Source organism: Dipodomys ordii, unplaced genomic scaffold (assembly GCF_000151885.1).
Source record: "Dipodomys ordii isolate 6190 unplaced genomic scaffold, Dord_2.0 Scaffold98, whole genome shotgun sequence".
NCBI classification, from domain to species: Eukaryota; Metazoa; Chordata; class Mammalia; order Rodentia; family Heteromyidae; genus Dipodomys; species Dipodomys ordii.
Genome location: NW_012267314.1, coordinates 7,101,087 through 7,113,565, shown reverse-complemented (window position 1 = coordinate 7,113,565; position 12,479 = coordinate 7,101,087).

Sequence of the window (12,479 nt, the reverse complement as noted above, 5' to 3'; positions counted from 1 at the left end):
TTTCCCTTATTTGCAATAACTAGTTTATATCTGAGACAAGCAGAAAAGGTCAGATAAGATGATATTAAGCAAAATGAACCCCAAGATAAGGACACAAGTGGTTTTTTTTCTTGCTTGCTATTGTTTTTAATGTATTTATGAAGTATATGATTTTTTTGGTTGCTTTGTATGTCCCTCCCCCATGGTGTAACCCCTATTTTCACTGTATTTGATGTTGATATAATTTTGGGAGCAAAGGGAAAAAACAAATTGTTTAAATAGAGATACAGGTTGACCCATTGCAACAATGAGATGTACAAGACGCTATGTTGAAAAACGAACTTTACAATTTAGGTGGGGAGGGGGAGATGTAGTTGAGAGGTGGGAGGGAAGGGATGGTAGGGGAAAAACAAAGGAGGCAACAATGCTTGATAAGAAATGTACTCATTACCTTTATCATGTGATTGTAACTCCTCTGTACAGTATTTTCACAATAAAAAAACTTATTAAAAATAGATTTCTCTTTAATTTTTAAAGCTTCATATTGATATTTTAGGGTTTCCTTTTAGGTAGCATTTGTCATAGTTGTTCACAGTACAATCGTGTGTGTGTGTGTGTGTGTGTGTGTGTGTGTGTGTGTGTGTGCATTTGATCAATTCCAGTAGAGTCAGTGGGGGATCTGCGATTAGAACTCCTTTACCTTCCTCCACCTTCAAACTGCTGAAATGACCAAATTTTAGATATGGTGGACTGATGGGTAGCTGCCAGGATTTGGTTCAGTTGTAAAAGTACAGCACAAGGTGCTCCTGGGGCAATAAAGAGTCTCATTGCCTTGACTGTGAAGAGTCCAAGCAGAACTGTGGACATTTAAGTAAAATTGCTGGAGAGCATGAATGTGAGCTCCATGCCTCGGGCAGCACACCACGGCAGACTGCTAGGTGACTCTGTCCTTAGGGTTTGGGATGCTGAATGGAGATGCCTTCCCTGGCTCTCATCTCCTGGCTGCAGTGCTGGGATGAAGGGAGCTATAGCAAGCACCAGGCTAACAACTGAGTTTCAGCTGTTCTTGCAAACACCTCGCTGGGCAGTATAATAATGCACAGCCAGAGCTCGGTGATGGGAAGGCACACAAGAATGATGAGAAAGAAATGCCTTGGATTGTGAGTTTTTCCTTAAAGAGTCCTAGGATGCACTGATGTCTGCTTGGATTCTCTGTCCACATACAAACGCAACACAGCTTTAGTTATATGTAATCCATCTCTTCATCCTGCTCCTCGAAGAGAAAGCCAAACTACTTCATTAGTGTTCCCTTCTCAGTGATTCTTCCCGTCTGTTCTATTTTAAATTGGTTGGAATTTTGTGTGACAAAAACAGAAGGGAACACAAGGCAATTATGAGAGAAGTTCACGCTACATTTAAACATCTGTTGAGGTGTGAAATTATTTTTAACCTGTGATGCAAGGTCAAGACAGCAGGCCTGGAATAATCCTAACTCGAGAGGATGTAAGGAATCCCAGAGGCAAAAAAAAAAAAAAGAAAAGAAAAGAAAGAAAGAAAAAGAAAAGAAGATGATAGATTTATTTTTAAGCTACCTGAGAACAGATTTAGGTTTACAAATAGTTCTCATTTTATGGTATTTTGTCTATCAGGCCTGTTTGTACTCCTTTAGCAGGACTTGAAATGTACAAATGTAGCCTTGGGTTTAGACATCGTTGATGGTGCAAGTGCAGCTGTTAAACGCATGAACAGAACTCGAGTAATTTAAGAACAACTGTGAGTATGCATTAAAGACCAGAATTTGGCCCTCTGCAGGTAGGATTATAACAAAACAACTCCAATTAAATCGGAAAGAATACTAATAGAATAAAACTCAAATGAGCTCTGCATTGGTCTTGCCTAAGTTACCCTGGCCTTTGATCACTTGGTAGACTGGCTTTTGATCATGATGGAGAAGCCCCAGACCTCTGGGAGAAGACCACTTCTCATCTCCCCCTCTCTTTATAAGGGAAGGGGGAGTCAACAGAGGACCTGCGGACCACAGCCAACATCTAAGTGGATTACACAGATCTAACCCATGTCTACTAAATACTCCAACAGGTGGTAGAAATGAAAGGACCCTAAGAGAGGGCAGATGGATTATCATGATTGCGTGAGATCCTCAGCAGCATTAGAATTTATTATATGTTTTATAGGGGAAAGACACGGAACAGAGGTGTTACAGCCTCATAAATCCCCCGCGATCGAATGTTCTTCCCTCAATTCTGTGTTCCCCCCTTTTGATTTCCAGCTCCTGTCCATTCCTTTCTTTGGAGTTACTTGGAGACACATTTTTTTTCTAGATCAAGGGAAAGGAAATCTGTTTCCGCGTTTGAATCCTTCTCGAAGGTTCATTTCTTCCCTCTCTGTCAAAGGACACAAATCAGATGTCCTCCAAGGGACACAAATCAGATGTCCTCCAAAGCACCGTTTTCCATTTCTCCAGCAGGGGGCGCCGCTGCCCCGCATGAGTGCTCGGAGGGAGATTACGCAACGCTGCGGGCGCAGGCTGGGGACCCGAAGATGCGGAGACTTGAGGACCAGGGGATGCTCACGCACCCGCAGCTCCACGGGGGGGGGACCCCGGGGGAGAGGTGCCCAGGGGAGACCTCCTCATTCCCACGCAACCCCAGAAACGGCTCCGTTGTTTCCCTGGTTGACTTGCAGGGGCAGCGCGGGCCCAGGGCTCCTGCTTCCGCTTCCTGGCTTGAAGGGTCTTCCCTGGCTTTCTTGCCTTCTTTCCACACTAAACCGTGATCGCTGTTGTGGGCCGCTTCCCGGAACGGCCAGGGGCCGTGAGCGGCTCCTGCCATCTTTTGTAATCCCCCATCGCAGCAGGGGTCCTGCAGGTGGTGTCCATCTGTCTCCCAGCTGCGTCCCCAGCAGCTCATTCCAAAAGGGGCCAAGGGTAGGGAAGGGGGGAGGGAAGGAGGCGCCGCAGTCCCTTCCCCAAGACTCTCCACCCATCCGGGAAAGAGACCTGTGTTTAGAGAGTTGGGGGACCCTGGATAGAGGGCTTCCGTGTGCTATTGTGTTCGTTTTCCATGTCCTTCCAATAGAGGTGGCCCTTTTGCATACTGCATCCTAGAAAAAGATTCTGGCAAAGGGGGAGGTAAGAGGTACTGTGGAGGGCTGGGAAGGTGGCTCAGTGGTAGAGTGCTTGCCTCGCATGCTTGAAGCCCCTGGGTTCGATTTCTCAATTTCACATACACAGAAAAAGCCAGGCGTGGCGCTGTGGTTCAAGTGGTAGAGCGCTAGCCTTGAGCAAAAGATGCTGAGGGACAGTGCCCAGGCCCAGAGTTTAAGCCCCAGGACAAGGAGGAAAAAAAAGAGGTACTGTTGAATTCTTTCTGGTAAGGAATGGGGGATCCTGTTTTACTCCTTTCTTTTCTTAATTGCATTATAAGGAAAAGCACTGCATGACCTCCTAACCTTGAGATGACTTCTTCCATTCAATTTAGTGCAGCTGCTGATCAGTTTTCTAACATTATACGTGGAAGTGTTACAATATTGCAATTAGGTTAAAATTCTGTTTTGAATTTTTAACATTTGTATCTTAGTCTTCCCAATGCATCATATAAATATATTTATTTAGACCAATATGGAAAGATATTAAAGGTAGTTCTGTTTTTTATTCTTTTCACTTTCTTGTCTTTTTTTTTGTCAGCTGTGGGACTTGAACTCTGGGCCTGGGCGCTGTCTCTCAACTCTTCAGCTCAAGGCTAGCACTCTACCACTTGAGCCACAGCACCATTTCCAGTTTCCTGGTGGTTTATTGGCGATAAGAGTCTCACAGACTTTCCTGCCTGGGCTGGCTTTGAACCATGACCCTCAGATCTCAGCCTCCTGAGAATCTAGGTGTGAGCCATCAGTGCCCAGTGTGAGCCATCAGTGCCCAGCCTTTTTACTTTTTTTACAAAAATATTTTACTGTTGTGGGCATCACAAGGCTACTGATTTTTGCACATATGTATAATTCCTTAGTAAAAGTACCTACAGAAGTTGAAGACTCATGGATATTTTAACATATTCCTGTGTTCTTGCAAATGTTCTTCCAAAAGTACTGTGTCAATATCTACTTCCATCCACAGAGTTGAGCCAATATCAGCAGACGTCCTTTTCACGTACTTGGCCAACCTTGTAGATTACAAATAGTGTTGCATTGTTTTCATTTGCCTTCCTTTGCGTTATTTTCCTCCTGAATTTCTCAGATTACTTCGAACAGGCTTAGATTTCTGACAGAAGCAACAAAAGATCAAAGTGAACGGCAGTCAAAAGAACAAAAGAAATGTAGTGTCACTGCAGATTCTGGTTGACAAAAGCTGTTTTACACGTACTAAGGACCTAGAGTGGGCTGTGTGTTCTGATTCCTCTAAGTGCATGTGCTAATGGTGAATCCCTCAGGTGATGGTAGTGGAGCCTTTGGAGGGGTGTTAGGTCATGAGAGTGGAGTCCCCATGAAAGAAACCCCAGAGAAGAGACCCCAGAAAGCTCCCTTGCCTTCCATAGAGTGAGGCGTACAGTGAGAGGCTACCATGCCTGATCCAGGAGGTGGGCTCACCAGACTGGATCTGAATGTGTCTCTTGGACTTTCAGCCTCCAGGCCCTAGAGGATTTCTTGGTTTTTATAAGCCATCCAATCTGTAAGGTTTGTCTATAGCAGCCCAGAGGGATTGATGGGCAGGAAAATTAGAATGGAACTCTTCCGTGGTGATTCAGGTTAGAATTCTTTCAATTAGGTTACTTAATGACATTAAAAGCCTTACACAATCCTCAGAAAGTCTAATTGCAAAAATCTTAGGCATGTTGGCTTTGGGGATAGCCTCACGTAAGACAGGACTGTGACTTTAAAGGAGGTGAGTTTGAAGAAGTCTTATTTACCTTATGACTCAAAGCCAGGCAGTGGGTGGTGCATACAGGTGTGCACGCATCTCTCTTCTTGGGCTGTGCAAATGTGCATATCCTCCCAGATGGCATCCCTTCTTGTTTTAACTGAGTGTGAAGGCAACAGGAACCTGAGCTAGGAAAGAGACAATTAGGAGAGAGAGCTGTGCTTTTGGGGAAGTGAGTCAATTTACCAAGCCACCAATTGACTGCAAAACAATTTGCCAAATACCCAAGTCAATTTACTAAGCTACCAATGTACTGGAAAACAATTTTCCAAATGTCCAACCTACACAATTTCAAGGATGTTTAGAAAGATTGTGTCTCATCCTTGCCCGGTGCTTTCCTTGGCCTATCTCCCAGGCTGTTTTGTTAGAGAGGCAGGGATAAATTCAGAGGCAAGGAAAAAGGAAGGGAAGAGTTAGAGGTGAGGAAGAGCACTAACATTTGTAAACAAACACTTTCAGTGAGTCAGAAATCTGGTCATTATAGTGTTAGTAAATTGGCTTTCAACAAATTGGTTCAGAGCTCTCACCTGATACTTTCTGCCAGAAACAACTCAGTTTGCTTTTCCTTCTTTCCCATTCAATGTTGTGATTCACCTATTCCTTGAGATTGGTCATGCCATTAGTAAGAATGAGCCCAACATCCTCCACTTGATGTGGGGAGGAAAGATTTAATTGGTGGCTGAATAAACATTAATGTGGACTCTTTAGACAAGGTAGGCCAAACTCCATGAATAGTTAAAGATGTTGAAGTAGAAGGATGTTTTTAGGGGTAAAATGAGGAGGAGTCTGGGATATTTTGCAATAGGAATCGCTGATAACAAGATGACATCTGTCCAAGATTAAACAGACAGTTGTTGGGGAGAAGCTGTTGTGGAATAATTCTATGCAAGGTCGTGTCTCTGGCCATCTATTGTGAATAGTTCTCACCAAATACATAAGCATGAGATCTCCTCCTTCATGGCCTTCTGGTTTAATCCATTGTGACTTGTTATTTTTGTTCTTAAGGCATACCAAAAGTATGACTGACAACTTGGACACCCGTAATAATATTTAATATTATATGCAAAGTCTACAGGGTGATAGTGATTGAAAATGAATCAGTTCTCTTATTATCACAAATTCTAGGAAGCCCTATTGTTGGATGAATACGCTCTAATCTTCACCATGCTTTTCCTTTCCATTGGCCCATTTCTACCCTTCAGATAACTACCACTGATCCAAAATAAGCAAGCATCAGTTACTGTTTTCTCCTTGTGTTGGCCTCTGAAGTAAATGGCTGAGCATTTGATCCATTGGTACACAAGCAAGGATTTAGAAACCTCAGAGTTTGGCAAGAAGGACGGTTTCTCACAGTGATCTGGTTTCTGGAGGAGAGACAAAGGAATGACTAGACATTTGGCACTGAGATGAGCTTCCTGCCACTCTGTCATGATTTTTCTAATAAAAGTAAATATTCTTCTTAACCTGCTTGCATCTGACAAGTTATTTCTTTTCTTCTGTGGTAGCCTTGGTAGGTAAGATCTAGCGAGGATTGAATGTGGTACTGAATAATGGTAAAATAAATGTCACCTTTTCCAGAGCTGGAGATGTAGTTCAGTGCTGAGTGACTGTCTAACATTCATTGAGCCATGGATGAGAGATCTAGAACCGAGGGGGGGAAAGTCAGCCTTCAACATGATGAGTCATAGCACATATATACATTATTCATAGTGTACGATTATGGTTTCTGTATGGGAACTGCTGACTTCAATATGCTTACCATGTTCACCGGAAGAAACATTTATTTATAGAAATCTCAACACAAGGCAGGGATAGGTCATGTAGCAAAATGGTCACCAACTTAACGGGGACTCACCAAGGATGTTGACAGAATTAGATGTTGAAACAGCTGAAGAAGAATGAAGAATGAGCTGAGGATGCTGTGAAGGACACAGTAGTCTGTGGCCCAAAATGTAGATGAGGAGAAAGACTTGAGTGATGGATGCTAACATGATTGGTGTGTTACACTGGGTCTAGCAAAAGCAGAGAGAAAGAACCCAGAATGAGTGCCACAGACGTCTAGGGTCAAAAACAATTTATCTGTAAAAGCAAAACACATTTTCTCTGGACCAAGCCTGAAATCATAACACAAGTATTCTTTTAAAGAATCTTATAGCTATATTAAGATTTGAGGCAGACAGTAACATAATTAATAAGTACCAAAGTGTTCACACGCCTTGTGTTTCATTTCATCCACATTCTACCCAACAGAAGGAACAATTCACACTTTACAAAAGGCAGCTTCACCTCTGATCTCTATGAACCATTTTATTTCAAACACATCTTACTGTTACAATTTTGCCTGCTACTTGGCAGGGAAAAGGCTTTTCCATAGCACTCTCTACAGAGCCATCCAATTTTCTTGTAATATCCATCTGGTGTTTATATCCATCTCTTGAAATGTGGGGCCATTAGAATTAGACCTGAAGTAGTCCATATAGAATGGAGCATAGATTTACTTCACTTACAAAAAGAGAAAGAAAGAAAAGATCATCGCATCATACAGCAGAAGAATGAGTTCTCTTAGAGAGCTTTGGAAGGCCAGCACTGTACCTTCCTAACTCATGACTTAGAAGTCTAACTCTAAGCTCTTGTGTGATCACCTCTTTGGACTGATGCAGTAGGCCCTGTGGCCTGCTCTGATCTAGATCATATGTTTAGTTTCTGACTGGAATCTATTGTTACTTCAGAATGTCTACCTCACTATTTACCCTATTTTTTTTGTCAGTCATGGGGCTTGAACTGTGGGCCTAGGTGCTGTCCCTAAGCTCTTTAGCTTAAGGTTAGCGCTCTACCACTTGAGCTACAGCACCACTTCCGGTTTTCTGGTGGTTTATTGGAGATAAGTTTCACAGACTTTCCTGCCCAGGCTGGCTTTGAACTGCAATCCTCAGATTTCAGCCTCCTGGGTATCTAGGATTATAGGCATGACCCACTGGCACCGGGCTACCATTTATCCTATTGTGTTACTGACTCCAGTAATTCAATTTTTAATAGCAACCGATTTTAGTATTCTAATTAAAAATAAAGCAAAGAAAAAATAATTGAGAAAATGGCATGTTACCTGACATTTTAAAAAAATGCCTCTATAACATAGTTATCAAAACCTTGTCCAGGAATTTGTTTCTTTCAGGAAAAGAGGATTCTGTGTAGGGAGCAATGGGTTACTTTCAGTAAAGAGAGAAGAGATGCTAAGGTACAGAACACACACAGGCACTCAGGCCAATGACCAAACACCTTCCTTTCCTATTCAGGAAACACTTTCTAGAAATTCAGTAGATATAAGAAAGTCCAACTTAGTAATACATATTAACAATATGAATCTAGGAAGTGTTGTTGTCTAATCAAGGAGTTCCATCCTGTTGTAGATGATGCAGCACTTACTAAGAAGGGCAGTTCAAGGTCACTCAGCTCAGCCTCCAAGCTGAGGTAGGAGTTCTCCTTACAAAATCCTACCAGGGAAGGCAATGGGGTGGTGAATGTGAAAATGAACATAGACCTCTACGAAAACCTCATGAAGAAACACATTATTTTGAGCAATTAATATATGCAAGTAAAAAAGAAAGAAAGAAGGACCGCAGTCATGGCCTGGGGCCTCTACCTGTTTCCATGCAGCACGGAGTTCACAGAACCTGAAGAAAAGCCCAGGAGGTTATTGATCGTCCAAGTGGTTATGTAAGTTCCCTTAGACACCATTGCCCTGACATGACATAGCACATGCGCTGGAGGCAGTTTCTGGTCTCCCAGATCTGTGCCTTCCTTCCACTGTAAATCAAGTATGTGACCTCTGCTTAAATTCAATTCACCTTCTGTTATGGGTTTCATTTTTTTTCTATTCTGTTTCTTTCCTCTTACAGATCTACATCTGTCCATTGCAAATGGAATTCTTTTGCTAACCGAAATATCGTCTATATTCACGGTGTCGTTTTTGTATTTTATCACTGAAACTCTCAAATGCGTACAGCAGTAGATAGGTACACCCAACATGTCACCCGCTCTGCACTTGTCACTCAACTGTAAATATATCAAACTTTAGCCAATCACATTTTATCTCTATCCCCATTAAGTTTCCCTCCGTCCTATGTTATTTGAAAGGAAGTCCAGGTTGGAATCTAATGCAGTCCGTAAAGATTTACGGTTCCTCTAAAATATAAGGACTCTGACTTTTCACAACCACAATACCATTATCATTGCCATCAATTTAAAAATGATTTTTAAATACCATCAAACTATGTGTTGTTACATTTCTCTTTTTTGCTTCCTTTCATCAGGATGATGTAAGTTCATATTTTTACAATTTATCACTTAAGACTCTTGATCTACCAGTGTTTTTCTCTATCTCATTCAAGTTTATCCATGCAGTTTTGTTTCTCAGAAAAAAAAAGAGCTGGTTGCAGTGACTCATGCCTATAATTCTAGCTACTCAGGAGGCTGAGATCAGGATGATTATACTTCAAGGCCAACCAGGGCAAAAAAAAAGTTCACTAGACTCTATTTCATCCAATAAAATTTGTGTGTGGTAATGCCTTCTGTAATCCCCAGTACATGAGAAATAGCAGTAGGAAGATAATGATCCAGGAAAGCCTGGGGAAATGCCAAGACTCTAAAAAATAGCAAAAGCAATTAGAAGGGCTAAGGATGTGGCTCAAGGGGCAGAGCATCTTCCTAGCAAGTAGGAGAGCCTGAGTTTAAACCCCAGTACTGTGGAGAGAAGGAAGGAAGGGAAGGAGGGAGTGAGAGAGGGAAGAAGGGAGGTTGGTTACTTTTCTTAGAAGGATTTTTAGACTTGGGATTTTTTGTGTGTGTTTCCATTATATGGTTTAACATTTCCTTTGTCAACCAATAGAGGACAAATTGGTAGCTCTATTTCTAGGTGTGAAAGTACCTGGTTCAGGAATGATTCAGGATCACTCCTAGGAGGTTTTGAGTGCTTCAGTCAGGAGGTTCATAATATCTAGGAGTTTCTGTTTCGGCTCCTGATGACTTTAAGTCCATTAATTCAAACCATGTGCAAAAGATAATTGCCACCTGCATCATCCTTTTCGGTTCTTAAGAGGGGTATCTCTTTAAACAGTCAAATTCCCTTGTCAATTATTTGTTTGTCCTGAAGTAAAGTTTATAGAGGGAAAATAGCGAAATGCTTGTTTATGTTTATGTCCAATAACCATTTAGCTCCAGGAACAAGGTTCCTTCCTTTTGTTTTCTCTCCATGTGAAACCCAGCATAGACCCTTTCCCCTTTGGTCTCTCTCAGAGCACAGCTGCACGTAGCTCTCCCCAGAAGTCCCCACCTGGCTCCTGAAGGCAGGTAACTGGTGGATGAGCACCTGCAGGCCAGTGGGTGGTTCCCCTCCCCCAGGCTCTGAGGTCACTTCCTCGTCTGCTGTGGTTATACCTCCTTCTCATCCTTCCTATATAATCACTCCTTGACATTAGTTCAAACTACACCCTACTCTGGACTGTGGACTGGTAACTTTCCTCCCCCAACAAATTCTATTCTGTCTGAACCACAAGGCAGTCTCCTTTCTGCAACCCTTATATCCAGTGCTGAAACCCTGGAGGGGATAGTGTCAGCAGTTGCTGGATTCTTTCCATGTCTTGCTGAGGGTCGACCCGCCTCCTGTCTGCCCCTCTTTGGACCCAGATTGTTGAAGGAACCCCACATCAGACCTCCCATCTCTACCACTGATGGCTGTGCATCTACTACACCGCCTCTCCTCTCTGTCTGGGAAGTGACTCCCAGCTACCAGCCCTCTTTTTGTCTGTCTCTCTGGACCAAAGGGTAAATGCATGCATATGGCTTCAAAACTTGACAAATACTGTGGTACTGCAAAGTGCCATCTTCACAAATCTTCTGTCGCTCTGTGTTCTCCCAACCAAGGAAAGAAATGAACTGACAATGTCAGGAGCTGCGAATGCTTGAAAATTGTAGAATAAGGGTTTCTTGATATTTCATAGTGAAGACCGTATTTCTATAAGTGTGTTTTTTAGGCTGGACTTACTCTATTTCTGCCACACCAGTAAATACTCTATACTTATAGCCATTAAAAAAATTCTTAAGCAGAGACTAATGAGTAAGAAACTTTGCAAGTAACAAAAGGATTCCCTAATTAAGAGGGTTGAGCATCCAGAATTTATCTACAAGAATTTCTAGGATTTCCTCCACTCCATTGTATCTAATGATCCCATCTTTACTAGGACACAAGACAGTGTTGTTTTCTACAGACAACAGATTTGAACTCATGGGTTTCTATCACAGTTACACCCTTACTCAGTAACTGTTACATTGGGTTGAATCTGTTGTTTAAATGTCTGGGCCTCCACTGTACCATTTGAAGTATAGGAATCTTAATAGCGCCTGACTATGAAACATAAAACATATGAAATACTTAAAACAGCATCTAGAGGTTACTAAAACCTCTAAAACCTTCAGTTATTAAGTGAAGGCATGTAATCAGATAACAGGGTTGCTCAAAATGAAGTACTTGTGAAATAATAATGCTTATTGAATATGTCTTGTCTCCCACAAATGCTCATTTCTGTCCCTAAGTGCTTTCAATCCATTTTATGTTAGGAGTAGGTTAAGCTGCACACAATAACCTCAAAATTAGTCATCTTAATCAAAATGGAAGTGGGTTTTTTTTTTCCTCAAGTAAAAAAATTATTCCCTTTGTCACTGTTTTGTATTTTTTTTTGGGGGGGGGGTCCAGTCATGGGGCCTGAACTCTGGGCCTGGGCACTGTCCCTCAGCTCTTCAGCTCAAGGCTAGTGCTCTACCACTTGAGCCACAGCGCCACTTCTGGCTTTTTTTCTTTGTGCTTATGTGGTGCTGGAGAATTGAACCCAGGGCCTCATGCATGCAAGGCAAGTGCTCTACCACTGAGTCACCTTCCCAGCCCGTTTTGTTTTTGTTTTTTTGGTAGGTTGTGGGGCTTGAACTCTGGGCTTGGGCGCTGTCCTTGTGCTCTTCAGCTTAAGGTGAACGCTCTACCGCTTGAGCTACAGCGCCACTTCCATTGTTTTGTATTTTTGTACTCTTTGTCTTAACATAAGTTTATCTGCTTTGGGGAAGGGGCGTGGAAGCACAGAAATGGCGGGACAAAGGGTGAACCAATTCAGCAGTGACACTCACCACACATCTTGAGGGGGAGAGGGAAAGGGACGTTGAGATGTTGGGACTCGGGAGGGGAAACCTTGGGAGAAAATGAGGGAGGGGGTGACACTGTTCAAAAAGAAATGTACTCCTTACCTGACTCACGTGACTGTAACTCCCTGTATATCCACTTTACATTAAAATTTAAATTAAAGACATTCCAGAGGTAGAAAATTCCAGTTCTGAGTTAGAACCATGAAAATAGGAAGAACCCAGGTTTCTGTCTTTGTCTGTCACCATCCTCCGGGTATAACTCCTTTGCATTAGATGACAGCACTGCCTAAGACCGTGCTGGATAGTCATTCTGATGTCTTCACAGAAGACAGCAGTCAGAACAGAAAAGAGCTAAGTGAGTGTAGACCATCTGGAATTCACACGAACA